The sequence below is a fragment of the Sciurus vulgaris genome (genome assembly GCF_902686455.1).
Source record: "Sciurus vulgaris genome assembly, chromosome: 12".
NCBI lineage: Eukaryota > Metazoa > Chordata > Mammalia > Rodentia > Sciuridae > Sciurus > Sciurus vulgaris.
This window is the reverse complement of record NC_136473.1, coordinates 106,666,018-106,686,618: the sequence shown is the minus strand read 5'-3', so window position 1 is coordinate 106,686,618 and position 20,601 is coordinate 106,666,018. Positions and strand designations below refer to the sequence as shown.

The 20,601-nt window shown below is 39.1% G+C and overlaps 1 protein-coding gene and 1 pseudogene across 7 annotated transcripts in view; one reads left to right on the top strand and one right to left on the bottom strand.

Moving 5' to 3' along the window:
* Nucleotides 1-10,495, bottom strand: part of LOC306641316 (large ribosomal subunit protein uL23-like) — a 40,461-nt pseudogene extending 29,966 nt beyond the window's left edge. Inside the window, exons 1-2 of the transcript XR_013766853.1 lie at nucleotides 10,022-10,495; nucleotides 1,059-1,123 (exon numbers count right to left, since the gene is read on the bottom strand). The product of XR_013766853.1 is annotated as a large ribosomal subunit protein uL23-like (transcript). The remainder of the gene's footprint in view (nucleotides 1-1,058; nucleotides 1,124-10,021) is intronic.
* A 125-nt stretch (nucleotides 10,496-10,620) lies between these two features.
* The window catches only part of RABGAP1L (RAB GTPase activating protein 1 like), a 683,255-nt gene continuing 673,274 nt past the window's right edge, over nucleotides 10,621-20,601 (top strand). For 4 of the 6 annotated variants that reach the window (XM_079106392.1, XM_079106391.1, XM_079106386.1 and 1 more), the window contains exon 1: nucleotides 10,621-10,776. The gene's annotated coding sequence lies outside the window, so the exon portion shown is untranslated. The remainder of the gene's footprint in view (nucleotides 10,777-20,601) is intronic. The other 2 variants (XM_079106393.1, XM_079106390.1) reach the window with 2 other exon arrangements.

Genomic DNA, 20,601 nt, shown 5'->3' with positions numbered 1-20,601 from the left:
TATGTTTTTAATTATAGTGAAACTATAATTAGTTTAATTTTTATTAAAATGCAGTTTAAACATTATATTGTTACCATTTTCAACTCTTTCATGGGATGGTTTGTACTGGGAGTGGTTGTGGCTCACACCCCAATACCTTCCCCTTCTCTCCTTTGGTACTTCCTTGGCAAAACCCCAAGCCTGGTGAAATACAACTTCCCCCTGCTCAGAGACTGCACTTAATCAGCCGGAGAAAAACACGTTATCATTGCTGGCTGGATTCATTTAAGTTATGATCTCAAGCCTCAGGTGGGTTCTCAGCATTGCCCAGTAATTCTTTACAAGTCCCCTGTCATTTGGCTATAAGAAGGCTGAACTGTTCCTCTTTGAGTCTAACCCTCCTCCTGGACTCTAGGTTCCATCCCCTTTTGTTCCTCAAATATCCCGTCTCTTTCCTGTATTATTTTTTTCTTTCTGTAGGGTCACACCAATATACAAATATATTTAATATCTTTCATTAACAAATAAACCGTCTCTTGAATCCATATCTCTTGTTAGCCACTGCCCCATTTATTTACTCTTCTTTCTAGGAAATGTCACAGGTCTGATCTGTGTTTGCTATCCCCATGTCACCCTCTCTTATTCTACATTGGCTCCTCTCCAGTAATGCTGTCTGTGCTCACCACTCCACCACTAATACTCTCAAGTGTACCTCTGCCCTCCGCAATGTTGAGCCCAATGCTGAACTGTTTTCATGAGGCTTGGCCTCTGAGCGGTATTGAACACAATTGACCTTCTTGGAACACATTCTACATTGATTTCCAAGAAACCTTCCTCTCCTGGTTTTCTCCTTGTCCTTTTGGCCCTTTTCACAGCCTACTTTTTTAGTTCCTCCTCCTTCTTCTGACAAATACATGTCAAAGTGGGAGTGCCTGGAGGCTCAGTTCTCCTTTTCTCTACTTTCCCTCATTCATTCCCTAGAAGCCACCCAGTTTCATGGCTTCAAAGATTATTTATGCACACATACACACACACACTTTTTCTCTTTTCCTTCCTTTCTTTTATTGAGCTTTCCTTACCTTCATTAATGATTTTGTTCCCAAAGCCATCAGGTGAATGGAACAAAAGAAGATTGTCATTGAGCCTGATTTGGAGAGAATCACCGAAGCTCAGAGTTGGGATTTGGCATCCAATCTGGGAGAGACAGATGCTTATGAAAGAAGATTGCCTTGCATACAGTCATCACTTGAGCAGAGGGGAGGCTAGCATGGCCATTAGCTATCCACACAGAAAACTGGCCAAGGGAGAGGAGTCCAAGCCTAAGTAGAATAAGGAGGGCATTCATGTAGAAGAGGCAGGTGCTGGGATCTCAGTGGGGTAAGGAAGGCATCTGCACAGGGAAGGAGTGGTGGCAATATTAGAAGATCCATTACTCATGGAGGTTAACTGCATAAGTAAACATATCAGAAAGCTGGAGTCGGGTACTGGAGAAGAAAACTAGAACAAACCCTGTGGATGTTGGGTGGAAGAGAAGGCATTGCTGTGAATTCATGGTTATGTACTTAGATTCAGATATATAGAGAAATAAAGGTAGATCTGAAAGCAGTATGTGTTTTCGTATCTCTGTTTCTATCTTCAGGTTCTTTAGCTCTGTCCATTGAGAGGGCCGAGGAGTAGCAATACGGTAATAGCAACTGAGCACATGTAGCTCTCAGATTTTGGCTTCTCAAAACCATTCTCCACAAACAAACAAACAGGGCTCTTGGAGAAATAGCTGGTTCCATTAATGGGATCGGAGGAGTATAAAATAAGCCTGAAACATCTCGCTGAGCCAGAAGGAAAAATGCTCCAAGGATGTGAAAATGATTTGCAAGTCAGCTTGAAGGGGTTTCCACGGGCAAAATCTGGAACAATTTGAGCATTAAGTTAAATAATGACAGCAACAGATTATAATTCACTACATAAACAATGAGTCAGTACAGACATACATTAATAAATGAATACATTGAAAATTTGATAAAGAATAAGACGTTTATGTCATTTCAAAATACCCTTCTACAAAACACATATTAATTACAAAGAAGGAAAAGAATAAACTTTACAGTGGAGAAGCTTGTAAGATAATGCCTTAATCAAGTGATTCAAATGAACATCATCAAAGACAAACTGAAATTGTACACCTACCACCAAATAGGATCCAATAAGAATACTACAGTGTAATTTTTGTGATATTTCTAGTAAAGATGTTTAATCTGAATCTGATCATGATGAAACACAAAAGAAATATCATTGGAGGACATATTTCAAAATAAATGGTTTCCAATCTTTCAAAGTGGCAAGATCATATAAAAATTGAAGACCAAGAAACTGTTCCTTAGAGAAGGAGAGTAAAGAACATAAGAAGTGAAGGTACACAGGCTTTTCAACTGAATCATTTGATATAAAGGGCATTACAATTTGAGTAAGTACTGAGAATTACATAGTCTTCATTTCTAGATTTTGATTGTGGATAGTGTGTGTGTGTGAGAGAGAGAAGGGAAATGTCCTTTCTTGTGGGAGTCATCAGGGCCTTGTGGGCATTCTCACTGTGTTATTATTGGGTCAGACTTAGTTGTTATTCTCAAATGATTAAGGAAAAAAGTTTTTTGTTCAACCTTTCTGTAATTTTTGAGATTTTTTTCGAAAAAAGAAAACTATCTAAATGTTTATGAGTCTTAAATTTCTCTCACAATCTTGGATCTGAATCCAAGATCATATATTTATATTTAATTTTCTAGTCAAAATCTTCACTTGGATGTCTAATCACTGCCAAACAAAAGTGGGAAACTCAACTTTAGACTGTCTGCTTCCTAGTTCAGTCTGCTCCTTCCCTAATGTTCCCACCACATACCTAGTTGCTTAGGCTACAGCTCTTAAAATCCCTGACTCTTCTGTAGTTCTCAGATCATCAGCAATTCCTATTGACTCAATCTTCAAAATACATCCAGAATCTGATCCTTTCTTACCAGTTCCCCCCTATTACCACTTTATTTCGAGCCACCATCATTGAACTCGGGGACACTCAACCACTAAGCCACATTCCCAGCCCTACTTTGTATTTTATTTAGAGACAGGGTCTCACTGAGTTACATAGCACCTCACTTTTGCTGAGGCTGGCTTTGGACTCGAGATTCTCTGCTTCAACCTTCGGAGCTGCTGGGACCACCATAATTTTTTATCCGATCCTCTAAACTAGTTTTCTTGCTAATCTCTTTGCTTCTACTCTTGCTTCTCTATGTTAATTCTCAACACTGGAACAGATTGTTATTTTTAAAGTATGGGAGTTATCTCACAACTCCTTTACAAAAAATGACTTTCCATCAACTTCAAATAAAACCTTTCCTTGCACAGTCTACTAGGCCCACTGGCATCATGGTCTTCTACTATTTTCCCCAACTTAACTCCTACCACTTTCTCTTTCATCATTGGCTCCAAACTATCCTGGCTATCCTGCTGTTCTTGGATATGCCAAGGTTCTGTCATCTCAGGCCATTTGTACAGAGCCTCATTTCCTCAGAATTTCTGCTCAACCACACTTCCCGACTACATTCCCGACTACCCTGTCTAAAATGACACATCCCATTTGTTTTTACACTTTTGGTTTTCTTCATTGGATAGCCCCTGATATCATATCTATCTACTTGTTTATTGCTGATGCCTTCCCCTGTCTGTGAAGGCCTGGACCTCTTCTGTCATGTTAACTGTTACATTCCCAATACCTGAAACGATACCTTTTACCTAAGAATAACTCAGTATTTGTTCAATGACTGAATGTAAATGGGTACTATTAAACCACTGTGACCAAATGAAGCTTTGACCAAGAGAGAAGGGTAAGACTTTGAAGTCATAGAAGGCAGAATTTTGAAATAAAGTTAAAAAAAAAAAAAAAAAGGTGATTATATCTTATTCTGATGGGAGGGGGAGTAAGAAGGGAATCATGCCAGCGACACAAGTATATTTTATGCCTACACTTCCTTTTTTTCTGCTTATCCACTTAGAAGGAAAACAAAGTCTTTGGAGAAAAGGAAGTTAAAATATGCAGAAATTTAACTCAGTAGAAAGCTATATAAAATAGTGACTGGAATTATACAAATTAAAGCAGCCACACATACATCTAGAAGGATACTTGTTTTAAAAGAGGTGTTTGATTTTAAAGAGGATGATCAAATATATATTCCGAAAGATATTTTTTTTCCTCTGAGATGAAGAATTCAGGACTTGGTAGAGGACGGTTTCTTAGGTCTAAAGGAATTCCTGGTGGAGTGGGAAAGAAACTGTAGGAATTAAAAGAAACTACTGATAAATTTATAGATCAAAAACAATACAAATTTTACTGTGTGAATTAGTGACTGCATTGTGATTATTATGATCAGCTTGTATTCCTCCTGTTTTGATAAAGTGTTCTAATTTTAAAAATATTATTTATGTCAGGTATGGTGGCATGTGCCTGTAGTTCCAGCTCCTCAGATGGCTGAGGTGTGAGGATCCCTTGGTCCTGAGTTCGAGACCAACGTGGGCAAAATAATGAGACCCTGCCTCAAAAAACAAACAAACAAAAACCAAAAAAAGTAAAAATGTAATATATTGGGAAGCTGTGCTAATCTTCTCTTTGTTAAACTTGTCTTTGAGAAGCTGTTTGAAATCTAAAGATATAAGAAATGTAACAGGCAGGAAGATTGCAGGTTCAAAGCCAGCCTCTGCACCTTAGTAAGGCTGTAGCAACCTAGTGAGACCCCATCAAAATAAAAAATAAAAAAGGTTGGGGATGTGGCTCAATGGTTAAGTGCCTTTGGGTTCAATTCCTGGTACAAAAAAAAAATTTTTTTTTTGGCTTAAGCAACAGGTATGATACTCAGAGTGAAGTGGCAGACCACCATGCGGAAATTTTGAAAAAAGTTTTTCCACTGGTTAGGTTGTTCTTGAAAACCACAAAGGTCAGACAGTAGAAACTGAGAGTGTATTTGTGAGGAGGTGTTCTTCAGAGAACGCCTTACTGTGCATCCTATGACCCTCTCACTAGGATGAAGGAAGAACAGGTGTTTCCTCCTTCACCTTACGCCCACTAAATGGGGTTTCTTACAGAATTTTTCAGAGAACCATAATGGGAAGAATGGAGTAGCAAGAAACTGATGTCTGACTCCTTCCAGGAGAATTTAGAGGGTCAGAATGCCTGGCAGGCTCTTTGCTATTGGTGGGATATGCCCAGCTTCATTCAGCCAGTTCTTCAAAATTTTTTAAAACAAAGGATGCGTAATGCTTTCCATGGACAGAGGTGGTCATACAGGGGAGAAAGAGCCATTCTGGAGCTTCACTAACTCTTGCCCAAGAGAACTGCCTGAGATGTCAATTGAGTTGTAACAGAAAGAACAATGTGGTGTCAATTCCCCAAAAAGTAAGAGTAATGGAGAAGTGGCAGCAAGAGGACTAAAACAGGTAGCTGTATCACAGAAGGTGGAGTGCAGCTTGAGTGGCCAAGCACACGAAACTCTGAGGAGCTCACAGAAGTGCCCACAAGAGAAGAGTCAGCTTTGGACATCTGTCAGTCCCAGAGAGCACAAAACCATCATTATACCCTGAGTCAGTCCAGACCGTCTTCCTTATTCTCTTCTGCTCTCCGGTGGGGAGAATTGCTAAGACTGGCCACTGAGTAGAGGAGAATCTGGGCAGGAATGAGAAAAACTGACCACATTCCTTTTCTCTAAGACTTTCCCTTCTAAATATCAAATTGAGGCTGTAAAACTTTCCACAAGTAAGCAGAAAGGTCATGAAACTTAGAGGAGTTTTCATTCTAGTGGCAGGGGAAAAAACTCCCCCCAACCGAGATCATTTCAAGAGAACAGTTATGTTTTGACTATATCTCACAAGTCACACCAGCTCACTGTAATGAACACATGATTTTCCACCATACAGTTGGTGGAAACTTCAGAACTTGCAGGTACAGGTCTTAGGAGGAAAGAAGCATTGCAAATTCAAATTTATCAAATAAAAACTTTTATAAAACCTTATTAATTTCATTCACTAATCACTAGAGCAGAATCCTGAAATAAATGAAATATGTAATACTTGGACTTTATGGAAGAAATAAATGAAGAATTTCAATGAAAAGGCTCAATCTTTTTAAGGCAGGGAAAAATGCAGTGTACTTTCAGTAAAAAGATTATCAAGCAAAATAGACTTAAAAATCCTTTTAGTCATGGTTATTAAGACAAAATAATTACTAAAATTCTCATCCAAACTTCACACATCAGCTGACCTTCTAGATGTGATGGATCTAAATGGAGAACTTTAATTTTAAAGAAATTATTTTATTACAAAAACTATTTTATCTCTCTTCTAAAAATCATGTGACTGAAGAAGGAATACGATGCTAAGGTTTAAAGGTAGGAGTAGTGGTTACAATAAGTTCAGCTGCACTGAGTAAAATTCAAAATAATAAATAATGCATTAAATATACAAGATTTCATTCTCTATAAAGGAAGTTTGGAAGCTGGCATTTCAGGTGGGAGAGAGGTTCCACAAAGTCACCAGGGACCTAACCTCCTTCCAGCTCACCATTCTACCTTTCCTGGACAGCCCTGCCCTTTGGTTCAAGATGACTGATAAGCCATCTAGCAACTTGTGAGATCTATCTTCTAGGTGGCAGGAAGGAAGAAAGGGAGAAAAAGGAGCCCAGTTCCTCTTTTTGAAGATTTCTTAGTTACTTATTATTTGCCAGAATGCATGGCTGCAGCGGGGCCAGGAATTACAGTCTTTTATCTGTGCAATTTTAAATTTTGAGCAAATTTGGGGTTCTATTACTTAAGTGTAAGGAGAAGATGGATGTTGAGGCAAATAGTCAGAAGTAGAGACTTAGATACATTTCTAATAAAATGGTTCGTGTCAACATGTTTTATTAATAAGTTAGAATTATTTGATTATTAATTGTATTGTAGATTTTTAAAAAGAATGTTTGCTTTATGCATGGAACACTTGTTACTTGCAGTTAAGACTAATTTATGGTCATGTATCAGTACACTCAATAGTGTGTTATACTATTGAAACTGTTTAACTGAAAAGAAAAGCATCTCAGTAATTTCTAACACAAATCTGTGAAGTCATTCATTTATTCATTTTATCATCCTACAATAAACATTTATGAGTGCTTAGTTACTAGGGGAAAAAAAAGACACAAGCTTGTCAAGGTGGTACATGCCTGTAATCCCTGGGAAGTTGAGGCAGGAGGATCACAAGTTCAAGGGCAGCGTGGGCAAGTTCAAGGTCAGTCTAGTGAGACCCTGTCTCAAAATTGATTAAAAATTAAGCGGTTGGGAGATTTTTCTCAGGGGTAGTGTGCTTGCCTAGTGTGCACAAGGCCCTGGGTTCAACCCAGTACTATGAAAAAAACAGACATGATTTTTGTCTTCAGTGAGCTCATCATGTAGTGGAGAAAGATAGTCATGAAAAAAATTTAAGAAAGTATTATAGGCATTATAAAAAAAGTATATACCAGGTCTTGTGTGGAATAGACTGAGAAAGAGATCAATCAAAAAAACCTGAAAATTCAAAGTGAGGCAAAAATAGATGGTGGAATTCAATAAAAATGATTATATAATTTAAAATAGATGAAAAGGAATGGAGAATGAATCAAGGAACATCCATTTATTCACCATCTATCTTATGAAAGAATAATTCCAGTACATAGTTGTGATTAAAAATAACCCTAAAACCTGGATTTTGGTATAAAGTTTGAAATTATTAGCAATGATGTATGTAGATATAAATGCCATAAGCTAATGATTTTCCACAAAGAGGTTGTTATTGTCAACAAATTAAAGAGTAGTAAGGGTCTTCCTGAAATTGAAAAAGTTTTAGACAGTGTTAGGGATCCTTCAACACATTCTAAAACAATAGCCCTTGTCAGTTAATATTTTCCTTTATTTTACATTAGATAAACTGTCACAGCACTTAGAAATCCCTTTTTCAAATTTGCAGCTGAATTTTTATGTGGCCAAGGGAAAAGAGACTAGAAAAATGTCTTGGAGGGAGGGCCAGGGAATAGTGGAGAGGGTGTGTATTTTCTTTGACTCAGAAGAGAAAAGTGGTAATTTTCCTCCCTTCCCTATGAATGCAGTTGTAATTTTTGAAGTTGCTTTCCTGCAAAACATATGTATTTAAGGAATATTTCTTATATGTTCAAAACCTAGAATTTACCAGGCCTGTGGCAAGTACTTCAAGGGAACTTGTGGTTTACTGCCAACGCTGTGTTTGGATGGACTGATGTAGAAAAGTGCCAGGGAGGAAGAACCCTGCTAGAATGGCTGGCACCACACGCACACAAGGTCAGGCACCTCTTTGACTATAGAGCTAGTAAGCTGGTACATGGATTGATCCTACCACATGCTCCACTTAAATAGGAGAACGAACAGAAAACAGTCAACAGTGATCACTACTTTTATTTTTAAAGGCATAAGGAACTGAACTTGGGGAATGCTAAATTTGTTTTGGTCTCTCCATCATAAAAACTGCTCTTCCTTTTTTTTTTTTTTTGGCTAAGTTTCTTATTAAATGCAGATAATTATTTCAGCATTGTCCTTTTTGTCAAAAAGCTTTGCTCCAGTTAGAAGATATTAGAAAGCAGAAATGTGGTTTTTCCATCTGTTGATTTCCTCATGGTGCCCAGTGTATCTTTACTGTACTCCAGTTAGTAGAGTCCTAGCACCTACTTGTTGAATATTTATAAATAGAAACTGTATGTTGTTGGGTGTGGTGACCCATGCATGTAATTCCAGCAGTTTGGAAGGTGGAGAAAGGAGGATCAAAAGTCAGAGGCTAGCCTGGGCAATTTAGTGAGATCCTTCTTTAAAATAAAATGGACTGGGGATGTAATTCAGTGGTAGTGTCTCTGGTTTCAATCCTTAGTACTGAAAGAAAACCAAAATCAAATTTGTTTCAGGAAGTCAACAGATAATTTGCATAATTTTAATTCTAACCTTATTAAATGTCACTGTTAGTCAGGTTTTCATAGCTGTGACCAAAATACCTGACAAGAACAACTTAGAGGAGAAAAAGTTATTTTGGGCTCACAGTTTCAGAGGTTCAGTCGTGTCAGTCAACTCTATCTTTCTGGGCTTGAGAGTGAGTGAGACAGAGAGAGAGAAATCAGGGAGAAGATACAGTCTAAGCCATGCACCAGGGACCTACTTCCTTCAGTCACACCTACCTGCCTGTAGTTACCACACAGCAGTCCATTTAAATGATTAATCCATCAAATAGATTAATCCGCTCATGAGGTTACAGCTCTCATAACCCAATCCTTTTACCTCTGAACACTTTTACATTGCCTAATGCACATGAGCTCTTTGGAGGACGTTTTTAGAACCAAACCATAACAATCACCAACACTACCAACATTCACTGAGTTAGGCCCAAGGCTAGGAATGCTCTGGGAGTACAGAGCCTAAGAGAAGACCCTCTGGGAAGGAGACCAGGTGGTAGGGACACCTTGATATGTCTCAGCACCTTCAGAAAGAAATCTGGACAAATGTCACATTTTTCAGAGTAGCTTTTGGATCTGGATGGGGAAGCAAGGGCTTGGGAACTGAGGTGGGATACAGGGAGGCATTTTAGACTAAAGAAGTCATTCTAGAGCTCAGACCCCTGGACACTTAACTCTTGCTGCACCATATTCACTTTTTATGCAGTCACATTGATTAAATACTTCCTATATCAGTTAGGCAGGATCCATTGTGGAATATACTCAAGGGTTCTCCTGGGGGACAAAATATTGTGCTGATCAACCTAAATAAGGTTGACTATATAGGTGGCAAAGAAACCTACAGAAAAAAAGTGGCAAAAAGATTCAGAAAATGTACCATTTCTGGCTGCCGGATTAAGGAAGGATATTGACAGTTCAAGGATCAGTCAATACGTTTGTGGAGAAGAAGAGCTGGTTTATTTTTATGTCTATTTTTTTGTACCCCCAAACCATTCACCCCAAAGGACTAAAAGGTGCAAACGAGGGTACCTTGTCTTCAGACACGCGCACACCGGTGCGCAGCCGTTCCCGTGCATTCCCGCAGTTTACCTCCCTCTCCAAAGTCTCGAGTCCCTCAGAACCAACCAAGAGGGGAGCGCTTCGTGTGCACACAAACCTTCAAAGGAGGATGCAAAAGAGCGGTGAAAAGTTTGCACTCTCCGAGGTGACTTCCCTGAAGATCAGTGGGCATGCAGAACGGAACCGTGTAAACCAGGCTCACGAGCAAGATGACCAGAATCTTCCCCAGAAGGATGATCTTGTTGGTCCGATCACCTAGCTCGGGCCCTTCGAAAGCACGCGTCCCTCCCGGGTTCCGCCGGCCTCGAGCGCTCTCGCGCCTCCGCGCCTCCCGGCTCCTTCAGCTCGGGTCCTGTCGGGTTCCTGCTCCGCTGCCCGCGGCCCCCGGCCCCCGCGCAGCCTCGCGGGGAGGTGCCTGCGCGCGCGCTGCCGCCGCGGGCCAGAGAGGGCGCCTCCGCGCTCGGGAGCGCGCACGCCGCGCCGAGGGGCCGGACGCGCGCGCGCCCGCCCGCCTCGCCTCCGCCCGCCCCCTCCCTCGCCTCTTCCTGCCCGGCCGGCCCTCTCCCCTCCCCTCGCGCTCCCCCGCCCGGCTCCCTCCGCCCTCCCCGGGCTCCAGCGGCGGCTGAGCAAACGGGACCGCCCGGCCGCAGAGCGCGGGGCGGCGGGTGGGACGCGGGTGCCCGGCGGAGTAGTTGTTCCGGCAGCGCCGGCGGAGACGTGAGGAGGTGAGGCGCGGGCGGCCTCCCGGGGCCCGAGGGCGCCCGGCGGCCCCGAGCGGCAGGCCGGGCCGGCCCGCTGGGGGCGTCGGCGTGCGCGCGGCGCCCAGAGGGGTCGCGGCGGGGCCGGCGCGGCCCGGGAGGACCGCGGGGGGCGGGCGGGCGCGGGCTGTCGGCCGCCTGCGGGCGCCGCGGCTCTCCCGGGCGGCCGCTCCTCGCGGCCCGGCGGGCGGCGGGCCGGGTGGGCGCCCCTCACCTGGGGGCGGGGTGGTGGCTGCGGCGGCCGGCGCCTCCAGCTGCGCCCTCCTGACACTGCGGCCGCCCCGGCCCGGGGGCGTGTGGTTAGGGTGTTACCCACGCTCAGGCTCCGGTTGGTGCCGCGTCCGCAGCTCGCGTTCCCCCTTCCTCCGCTGAGCACTCTGCCCGGCTGCTGCCGTGGATGCTTGTGGTTTTGCAGCCTGAGAAGCGCTGCGTGCTGGGCAGATCTCTACCTGCCAGCAGTGTTCCGCGTCGAAGTTGACGCCTGGGCCGAGACGAACGCCCCAGCACCCCCTCGCCCGGGTGTCGAGTGCTCGGTGTCTTGATAACTTGGTCAAAGTTTCTGAGCCCGGGCTAGTAGTTGCACTAACGGTGCAGGGCTGGGCAGTGCGTCAGCTTGTGGAAAGGGGCCACTGGCCAGCGGGAGGTGGCCGGGAGCAAGGGGTGAACTGACAGTTTGTTTCCGATCTCAAGGCAGTGTGTCCAGGTGCTTGTGTGTTCTTTCTTCTTGGACTTCTCATAGTTATCTTAGAAAATGTAGCAGTACTTAGGCGGTCACTTACAGAATTGATGGCTTCGTGCAAGTGAACTCAGTTGCCGACTTCATTTACACTGATGGTAAGGAGAACTTTCACTTGCTTGACAGATTTCGGTGCTTTTTGGAATCTGATTTCAAGGCCTGTATTTTTGGCACTGGAAGGTTTAGGGATATTAAGTACATTTAAATTTCCTTGTGCATAAACGGATGTAAGTAGTTTCCTGTTACAATTCAGAAAACAATTTCATGAAAACCTTTTGACTTTTCTCATACTAGTGTTTACATTTGGTGTCTGCTGCAATTTTGGAGAAAATCCAGTAGTTTTGACATCAGAAGATATGGACATGAAGTTTGTGGTGAAATTGGAAGTGGTTTTGGTGGAAAATATTGGTTCACAAGCTGCTAGCACTGGGAAACTGGCCTGTGATTCATTATCTCTGTAGAGCTTCCCATATGAAACTTAGGAGATTGCAAAGGTGAAAGACTGGATGAATTTAATGTATACACTGTCAAATTGTATTAAATGTTTACCTGTCTTACTAAATCAGTTCAAGACGTGCTCTGATATTATGTATTATTAAGTCATCTGGAGAGAAATAGATGTAATAGTGCAGGGCTCATTCCTGAGTATTATATAGCATACGTTGTACTCTAGAAAGCTGGAAGTAAGGTAATAGGTCCCAGTACTACTGGGGCAAATAGTAAACATGCAGACCAACCTAAAAAGGTATGACAATAGATGTATGAAGTTTTTTTTTTGGGGGGGTTGAGTTATTTGATGGGCATTTCTGTATATTGTAGTTATGATGTTATGAGAAATTTTGTTTCTTTAATAATTGTTTCATGATTTAGATCCTTTTCACTCTATAAATTTTTTTAAATGAAAGAATTTTATTGGGCATGTAAAACAGGAGTTTTCATGTATATCAGTTCACCAGTTCTGAATTTATGACTTCTAAAAGCTTGTACTTTTTTTTTTCTTTGCCTTAACCCAAACTTGAAATCGCTTAGTTACTATGTATTTATTTAACTCTCAGATGATATGGCATTGAAGCTGAAAGTTCTAGGACTGGGGATGTAGCACAGTGGTAGCATGTGTGAGGCCCTGGGTTTAATCCCCAGCACCGCAATACAAAACAAAATTAAAAAACTGAATATCCTTTTATCCATTTTTTGGGAGTAGTCAGAAGAAGAAATTCTGTTATGCCAAGTAAAAATATTATGTGTGGGAGATAGCCAAACTTTAACTTTCAAAGTAGATACTGACTTTGAAGAGAGAGTAACTAAAGTATTAAAAATTTCTTATATTGAGGATGTAGAACTGGGACTGCTTTCTAACCTATTCTCTTCAAATGGTATGGGGATGATTTTAGCTGAATAAAGGATGTTTGGAGATCGAAGTCGATACTGTAGCCTATGTGATTCCCAGGCATAGAGCTCTTTTTCTCATGTCTCACAAGTTTTAATGAGTTGCTACATGTTTCTAACTCCCTAAGGCCTGAGGATGATCAGCAGCTCAAGGCTATTCCACTGCTGATAACTTCAAAGAAAACTCAGGGATTTCTTAAGGAGACAAGTCTTCTAAGCATTTGCCATGACAGTGAAAGCCAAGGACAGACTTGAGCCTGACTTATGGAAAAACATAGTTTTTAAGTAAAGTCTTAAAATTGAGATATGGAGAAAGACATGACTTGAATTGACTCCTGACTTTTCAGAATGGGGAATAATTTTGAGTCTTTAATTCTTATTTGAATTGGGCATAAGTATGTGGACATCAGTGGCCCTATAATAAGGAAGAGTTATTGGAATTAAGCAGAACTTGTATCTCTACATTTTTTTTATACTTCATTTACTTTTTATATTGCTCTTATTCAACAGACAGGATGCCACAGTTGAGCATAGCAAGTTTATGCTCATACGGACTCTTCTGTGTAATCTTTTGGTATTTTTTGGTGTAAATTTTGGGGATTTTCCTAGGAAACTTCTAGGCATATATTCAGTTGATTTAGGATTAGATTTGGGTTAAGGTTATTAGTGTACTTGAAATTCTGAGCATTCTTGTTTCTAAATAGTCTTAAAAATAGTAAAGACATCTCTTTTTAAATACTCATGAAAAATACGGTTACAGGCTATGTTGTGATAGACATAGTACAGCCAAAAATATATTCAGAAAATTTCTCTGCTCCTTACCTGGTTCAGTAAGTCTCAATAAGAAGAGATAAAATAAAGTTTTTTTTTTTTTTCAACAAAAGCCTGATTTTTCCAGAATAGCAAATTTAACAACTGTTTGCTGAGATAGATATATATCTCTCTCTCTCTCTCTATCTATCTATCTATCTATCTATCTATCTATCTATCCTATTCTAAATTCAACAAATACTATGTGACTCTTGTTCATGGCAAAAACTTAATTCTGGTAGGAGAGTCTTAGTAATAAAGGTTCTGTTGAACAATGCTAGCTTGTCCTTGGGACTTTGACTGGGAAACATCAGGTATGGAAAACTTACTCTTTTTTTTTTTTTTTTTTACTACACTTGTTTTCTCTATTCCATGTTTCTCAGCTGGGTCTATCTAACATGAACACAAATACAAGCATCACTTGGATTTTTGTTTTTCATAGTACATATTTTCTTTTCCTTCCCCCCAGCCCCTTGCTAAGTGAACGGTTACCCTTAGTAGGAGTGTGTCCTTCAGGTGTATGGCACTGAACAAAGGCTGAGAACTTGATCTTGGTTGATGATTCCTAAACCACATTCTTACTCCCTGTAGGTTATTTGCCTTCTGGTGATATCAGGAGGCATCTGTTACTCTCATTTTTGAAGGAAAATATCAGTTGTGGTGAAGAGACTAAATGTGTTACCAAGAATAAGATGTATTGAATTATGTAGTATAAATGGAGGAGACTAGGAGATTGTTTAGTTGGGCATTTATTAAACTGTTTTGACTATGACACACAGTAAGAAATACATTTGATATCGTGTTTCAGCATATGTGTTCATGTGCACACATGAAATTGAAAGAAAAGTTTGTTGAAACACTCCTTATCTTTTCAGGGCCATGCTGAGTTGGCTAACACCGACTTGCCAGGGCAATTGTGCCTATCTCTTCCCACCTAGCTCCAAGTTCAGTGATATGTCATAGCTTGAAATTGATGAGGGTGGAAATATTGTACATCAGGGAAGCCAGCAAATAGTATAGCTCTGACTCCCACTCCCCCAGGTGGTTGTTAAAATAGCACATAACTGTTTATAACACATTTTGATATATTCTTATTTCATTTACATTTATAACACAAGGTTATAGCACATAACTGCATAAAACACATTTTGATATATTCTTATTTCATTTACAAAAAGTGCTAACCTCCAAATTAATTTTACACCCAACTAATGTGTAACAGTCTATTAAAAAAAAAAAAAAAAAAGAACTGGTTCAGCCCATCCTTCTTACTTTGCAAATGAACATACTGACAGCTGGAAGTCCAAGGTCATATAGCTAGTTATTAGCAAAACTAGGGCTCTGGACTCCTGGAGTTGTTTCTAGTGAGTTTCTCTTCTTTTCTAACTCAAGCCATTCTTTTAATTCAACTGGAGTGCTTAGTATGTGCAAGACATTTTGTTAAGCAGTTTCAGTATAGATAAATAAGGCGTGGACCTTGCCCCTGAGACCATTCTGCTTATGTGGGGGATTAAATATGTAAACAAAGATAATATAAGGTAAAAAGTTACTGATGTTAAAGAGAGTACTGGGAGAGTTTAGAGAGGAGGGAGTGATTATTGTTAGTTATAAGAATATGGAAGAAGTGACATTTTAAACTATGCTTTGAAGAATGGATAGGATTTGGATGTGGAAATAGGATAACTTGTATGGAGAGAAAGGCCTTTTTGCGCCAGGGGCTGAGGAAATCAAAGCAGTGGGTCATGAACAGTGTATAGTGAAAGACAAGCAAAAAGGAGTCAACTCCAGGTGGTAAAGAGCCCAGAATGCCATTTTTCCTTTCTGCTGTTAACTTCTCTTTCGTTTCTGTATCTGGAGTTATTTAGTACGTCTTAACATTAAACAGGCTTTGTATGCTGTGCTTCTGATTAAAATATGACCTAGAAGGCACTTAGGCTTCTTTAAAGTAAAAGTTCAAGGGAAAAGTTCTGAGTATTAGAGAAATGTTAGAGAAATAACCTTCAGTTTACCAATTCAAAAAGTGTTGGAAAGGGAAAATATTTTTTTTTTTTTTTTTTGGTAAGGAGATAAACCAGTGGCTTTTTTTCCCCCTTTGCCCTGTAGACAGCATCAAATTGGTAGTAGCAAACAGGAAGCAGTTTTGAAAGTCTTTTCAAAGGACCTTCTAAAATATTATTTCTAAATGACTGGATCTTACTTTTCAGAGACAGGTCTGGTTCAGGAAGAAAGGTAGTTTATACAAATCCACAGCTGACCTGCTGAGTTTCAGAATTTTAGGGCAGCAGGGCAGGCTATTTCATATCATACCCAGTTATGAGGAATTTGTAGATTTTTCACCAAGAACTTCCTTGGATTTCAGTATAAATGTATTTGACTGCCTGTATGAATGAGGATGTTTTAAAGTCCTGGATGGAGCTTGCCTTGTTCACAGGGGGAAATGAGTGGCTAGAAGTGAAGGTAAATGTCAGTAAGTTATATCTGTTAGTCGCATTGAAACCTGGTGGCAGTATCTAAGCTTTTCTGCCTGCTGATTTGATATTTACTAATTGTAATTAAAATGATGCACAGTCGATTTGAAGAAACCTTGCTTCTGTTTGACCCATTAGTTCTGTAAAGGTAGAAGTCCTCTTAGAAGTGTTGCCCAGGAAACAACACAGAGCCTGTTTAATCACTCATCACTGAAGTGTGTGGAAAATTTTGGAAATCTTGGTAATGAAGTTGCTATAGTAAATAACCCCTTGGTAAAAGCAGAGTTTTTGGAATGATTTATTTTAGAGTCTTGGTTCTAAAATAAATGTGAATTGCATCATTGATATACTCTTTTCCTTATTTTGTTAAGCTTCTGATATGTTAGCCATGTTGTCATGTCATTTTAGGTTTCATTATTTTTAAAAAATATTTTCAGTTGTAGATGGACACAAAGCCTTGATTTTATTTATTTATTTTTATGTGGTGCCACGGATTGAACCCTGTGCCTCACCCATGCTAGGCAAGTGGTCTACCACTGAGCTATAACCCTGGCCAAGGTTTCAGTAGTTTCGTATGAAATGTTCTATAAGACAGTGTACCAAGTATCATGATAAGAGTTCAGATGCAGTATACACTAGATACCTCTCATAAGTTGAATTAAGTAGCTAAATCAAGTCACTACAGTTTTTTTTTTTTGTTTTTCTTCTTTGAGAATAATTAGGTTTCACAAATTGAGGTTATTAGACTTCAAATTTTCTGACTTTTTGTGGTACAAAATATGATTGATGTTGGTCTTCTTAATTAAATATTATCATTTTTAATGGTAGTTGTGTACATGTTTATATGAGTGTGTGTATCTACACACATAACATCAGTCATTGGAATTTTTGGTGAAAATGTAGCACATTTGGAAAACAGCCAGAAACAAGTGATCTAACTTTTTAAAGACCGTTGTGTGAAGTGTTCACAAATATGAAAGTAAAGCAAACCCAAAAGGAGTTTTTCTGTGCCAGATTTCCAGAAAAGAAGCACATTTTAAAAAGTCAAGTGTAGAATTCATTCATATATTAGAGAAGAATTTCTTAACCCTTCCTGTACCCCACACGTACACCCATATTCTGCCCTCAAACCAGACTTCTAATATAGGGGATGCAAATGACACCATTTTTAGAAAAAACAAAACAAAACAAAACAAAAAAAACAAAGCTGTGGTTTTTTTGTCTTAAGGTTTAAGAGTCATATGTACAACCCTGGTTTTTGATAAACCATGTGGAATATTTATTCTGAACTTCACGATGTATTTGTCATTTTGAGGTCCTCTATTAAGAACATTACATACAGCATAATGTACAGGGGGCTGAGGCAGGAGGATTGAGAGTTCAAAGCCAACCTCATAAACTTAGCAGGGCCTTAAGCAATTTAGCAAGACCCTGTCTCAAAATAAAAAATAAAAAAAGCTGGGGAGGTGATGCTTCTAGGTTTAATACCCAGTACCCAAACAAACAAATAAGAACATTATGTAAATGTCAAATCATCTTTAGAATGATTATTAGGTGTTTTTAAAAATAGTTTGTCTGTAAATTAATCTTGGTATGATATTTTGTATAGATTACACTGTGCAGTGAAAAGTCAATCATTGGAGGGAGCCTATACATGTGCTAGCAGACAGTATGACTTCTGAGTTTCTTTTAGAGTAATATTCTTATTCAGCAGTTACTTACACGAGACCTCATTCATCATTGTATTTTCCCAAAGGTCTTTCTGTATTTCATTTTAAATCATTGTCTTTTATTTGCCCTGCTGTCAGTGGTCATGTTTAAACTAATGTTTTGATTTTTGTCTCAGACTTTCTGTGCAAAGATCTGTTATCAATTTGCTTTATCAAGTTGTAGTGAATGCGGAATGGTAATTTGTTCAATATATTTTTTTTTTTTCCCTCTACCTTCCCCTCATGCCCCCAGTATTCTAGAATTTAAAACTAGCTCAAGCTTCCTGGCAAAGTTAATGGGAAAATTGTATTAAATATTACTATTTTTCAAATCCTAGGACCACCTATTTGCCAATACTAGTGAAACTACAAAAATTTTCCATGAGTTATGCAGCTTAATTTTTTACCGAAGTTAGGCCTAAGTTTTTAAAAGTTTGACACATATTTTGTGTTCTTCTCAACGTTGTCAATAGTTTCTATGGACCTAACAGATTTCTTCTGTTGCACTTGGTATCACAAACAATAAATTAGCTGTCTCTACCATATGAAGATAATCAGATAAAGAATTTTAAAGATAATCTGCTAATAGGTTTGATAAACTGGTTTATCAATTAATCTGTTACTTCCCATTTTGAGAATAAATTTCATTTTGTGCTAACTTTATCATTATGTTTTACTGAGACATTTTTTTCCAGAAAGCTTCACTAATTTTTCAGCTTTTTAGAATTTCACTTAGAAGAGGAAGAAAATAGTAGCTTTTAGAAATTATTACTGGTTGCCCAACTGGAGCAGGGAGCTGTGTAGAGAAAAATAGTCCTTAAGATGAAAAGAGCTAAAAATATTTTTCGTTTTATGAAAAACAATGCTGGTAACATACAGGACACTTCTTGATCTAGTGCTGCTGCCAGATTCAGAGAGAATAAGTGATTTGGCTAGTTTTTCCCTCTTTGCATAATAATAACAAGCTAATATTGAGTATATGTGTTAGTTATTACATAAGATAGCATACATTATCTGGTTAATCTTCACAGTAATTCTATGAGATAAGAACTATTTTAGTATCATTCCTAGTTTACAGGTGAGGAAATGGGTAGAGAGAAGTTCAGCAATTTGTCTAAGCTCATGTAGTTTGTAAGAAGTGTCTTTTTCTCCTAAATCTGTTTCACAGTAACTCTCAAGAACTTATTCTGTATTGATTATCTTTAAATAGGAATGATATTACTTACTTTGCATAGGGTCATTATGAGAATCAAAAGAGGAAATGTTAATCCCAGCAGCTCAGGAGGCTAAGGCAGGAGAATAGCAAGTTCAAAGCCAACCTTAGCAAAAGTGAGGTACTAAGCAACTCAGTGAGACCTTGTCTCTAAATAAAATACAAAGTAGGCTGGGAATGTGACTTAGTGGTCAAGTGCCCCTGAGTTCAATCCCTGGTACAAAAAAAAGAAGTGCAATATTGCTGGGTGTGGTGGCACATGCCTGTAATATAATCCCCAGTGACTAGGGAGACTGAGGCAGGAGAGTTGTAAGTTTGAGGCCAGCCTGGATGACTTGGTGAGAACCTGTCTCCAAAAAAAAAAAACAAAAAACAGGGTTCCATCCTCAGTAGCACACACACACAAACACAAAAGGTAATATTTACAAAAGAATATGAAACCATTCTTTGCTCTGTCCATTTTATTGGATGATATTTGAGAAGCCAAAGAAATCTTTGAAATCTTGTACATGTATTAGTAATCAGTAATTAGTAGTGCTATAAACTAAATTGAATGAATATTTGAAAGACTTTTTTTTAAACAGTTAATGTAAATTGTCAACTTTATTTTTATTTTTTCCAAAAATTTTTGTGACTGTAGACACTTTACATTTCCATATGAATTTTAAAGTATCTTGTCCTTGATAGATTATTATTTGTAAAGTAAAAGACATATTTTGTTTATTTAGAGGATGGGTGAGTAAAAGGGAGTGGAAGGCAGAAGTGTAGGAGTGTATTGAATAAAGAGTGGATTAGTTGATCTCTAGCATCCTGAATTCTTGCTTTTTTGTAATGAGAAGTAGATGTGAATGACATTAGATGACTTGAAAGATCCTTCCAACTTCAAGAATTTGAGTCTTTGTAATAGATGGCTTTTCCTCTGATATCCTCAAACTAGCTGGAAACACCCAAAATATCTTTTTTTATTTTAGTTTGGGTCATCGACCATTCTTTTGTTCTTTTATGTAAGGTGGATAGCATGATATTTTAATGTGCATATACATAGTGAAATGGTTACTATAGCAAAGCTGATTAATCAGACTCTCACCTTTCATAGTTATTATTTTTGTGGCAAGAGCATTTAAAATATCTTAGCAAAGCTTCAATATATTTTTAATATTTTTAGTTATAGTCTTCATGCTGTACAGTGGATCTCTAGACTTACTCATCCTAGTAATTGCAAATTTGTACCTTTGACCTACTTCTGCCCACTTCCTGTCCCTCCATTTCTATTTGACTTTTTAAAGGTTCTACATAGTTTGAGTGAGATCATACAGTATTTTTTTCTGTCTGACTTTTAAAATTTAGTATAAATGTCTCCTAGGTTCATTTATGTTATCCCAATTTGCAGCATCTCCATCTTCCCCCTCCTCCTTTTTTGACTTTAGATAACCTCCATGATTTTTTTTCCCCTTTCTTTACAACAGCCTC